Source organism: Puma concolor, chromosome B3 (assembly GCF_028749965.1).
Source record: "Puma concolor isolate L17-30 chromosome B3, mPumCon1.1.hap2, whole genome shotgun sequence".
Lineage (NCBI taxonomy): Eukaryota > Metazoa > Chordata > Mammalia > Carnivora > Felidae > Puma > Puma concolor.
Window position 1 is genome coordinate 109,045,610 of NC_141672.1, and position 2,662 is coordinate 109,048,271.

The following is a 2,662-nucleotide window of genomic DNA, read 5'->3' on the forward strand; positions in this document are numbered from 1 at the left end:
CTCGAATCATGTCAAAGTTTACTTCTCTCACATAGAACACTCCAGAGGTAGTCAGTTGGTCCAGGGAAGGTAGGCTGCTCTGCTCCATGAGGTCATTCAGGGAGCCAGATTCCTTTATCTCATTGCCTGGGTCCACAAACTTTCTCTGTAAAGGGCCAAAGAGTAAACATTTAGGCTTTTCAGGGTATACAATCATTGTCACAACTGCTTGATTCTGCTAATGTAGTGTGAAAGCAGCCATAGACATTATGTAAGCAAATGGCATGGCCATGTTCCAATAAAACTTTATTTACAAAAATAAGCCGCAGGTCAAATTTGGCTCATAGGTTGTAATATAATGACCTCTGTCCTTAAATGTCCTATTCACCATTTTATCTGTATTCAAGACAATGGAAAGAAGTAGATGGGTTGAAATTTTTCTTCTGAAAACAAGATCCATAGATAAAAAATACTGTGACATAGTCACACAATGGAATACTATGTAGATAAGAATGAATGAACCACAACTATACACAATAACATGGATGAATGCTATAAGTTTAATGCTGAGCCAAAGAAGCCAGACACAAAAGATTGCATACTTGATTGATTCAATTTACATAAAGTATAAAACTAAGCCAAACTAATCTATGGTATTAGAAGTCAGAATAGTGGTTGCCTTTGTGGGGGATAGTGACAAGAAGTGGACACAAGAAGACTTCTGAGTTCTGGCAATGCTTTATTTCTTAAGGCCCCCATGACATTCCTCCAAGACAGACAGGGAGGATAGTGGAAGATTGAGGTCAAGGAGTCACTCCAGGGACCCACACTGGAGTAGCTATCCAGCTCACAGCCATGGTTATGCGATGGGCATGACCCATTTGAGCCATCCAAGGTACCTCACCTCCCGGCCATAACAACTGATCCAAAACATGGATATATGATCAGGGCCAGGACAAATAGAGCCCTTTTTCAGGAATTGCCAAACTAGATCTGAGAAAAGGGACTTCCTTCCCTTCCATCCATAAAGATATGAGTGTGGATTTCCTGCAGCCTGGTCCAGGTTCTTGGAGATGACTAGCCTGTGGGAACAAGGAGCCTGATATCCAGAAAGAAGCAGGGACAGAGCTGAAGAGAGAAAGAGCTAAGGATCTTCAGGCTCTTGGTTCCAGCTATCCCTAAGGTCAGCTCCACCCTGCCTTTCCCAGTTATATGAGCCAATAAATTCCTTTTGAATTCCTTCTGTGCTTAAGAGAATTAGTGTTGAGTTCCTCTCTCATGAAAACTATCATCTGCCTTTCTCCTCAAAATGCACGCTGAATCAGAGCACTTCTTATTGTCTCCATGGTCACTATCCTGATCCAAACCACTGCTGTCTCTAGTTCTGAATGCAACAGTCTTCTAGTTCCTCTTTTGCTCTTTTACAATCCATTCTCCACCCAGCAGGCCAAGTGATCTTAGATAAATGTCAGTCAGACCACGTTACTTCCTGTCTAGTGATTTCTCATCTCACCCAAACCCATCCTGTTTTACAAAGCTCTGCATAATCCGCTTCTAACTTTATCTCTGGTCACTTCCCCTTATCACTATCTCTCAACTCCTTTACCCCCTCCCCCATTTTTTCCCTCAAACTCATTATGCTCATTATTTCTTCAGTGCCTTTGCACCTGCTGTCCCAGATCTTTGCATGGGCCTTGGCATTCGGTTTTTTAGCATAGTCATATAGGAATCACATTCCCCCCACCCAATCTCTCTATATATCATTTTGTTGTTTAAATTATTCACAGAAATTGTCACCAGCTGAAATGATCTTGTTTTTGTTTACTTTTTTATTGCTTGTCCATCCCTCCCCTAAAGAGAGAGCTCCAGGAGAGCAGTGTCTTTGTATCCATGTATCCATGCAGGAGGTGTTCAAGTAGTATTTATTGAAAGAATGAATGAGTTAGGAAATGATGAGGAGCTGGGGTTCCGTGTAGGACTAGGTTCTCCTAGTGGGTCTCCTTTTCTCTGCACCACGCCATCATCCACATCGTTAACCAGTATTAACTTAGAGAGGAACTTGGACCTGTCACCTGACCTCATTCAATTTGTTTGCTCATTTATGAAATGGGAACTCCTTGCTGAGCCAACTCCAAAGACTGTTGGAGACGCAAGAAGCCAGTGGGTGGGAAAGCCCAGAGCCCACTGACAATCAGAATCAAATGGGTCTGGGGGCACCTGGGTGGCTCAGTCGGTTAAATGTCTGACTTCGGCTCAGGTCATGACCTCACAGTTTGTGAGTTCGAGCCCTGCATCAGGCTCTGTGCTGACAGCTCAGAGCCTGGAGCCTGCTTCAGATTCTGTGTCTCCCTCTCTGTCCCTCCTCAGCTCACTCTCTCACAAAACTAAACATAAAAAAAAAAAAAAAATCAAATGGGTCTGGCCTTGCTCTGCTTCCCCACCAAGTCCTTCCCGCTTGATGCTGTTCAACCTAGTCTGTGGAATTCCTCCTCTCTGGGTCACTTGCCTTGCCTCCCCCAACACTTAGCCCTCCAAAGGTCTTATTTTACAACTTCTTGTAGGGAATTTACACAAGACCATGACCTTCACTGTGAGAAAGCACAGGCTATAAAAGGCCAGGCTTGGCTCCCAGCTTTGTGGTTAAATATTGATACTAGCAGGAAACAGAGGCCTGGGGCGGGTA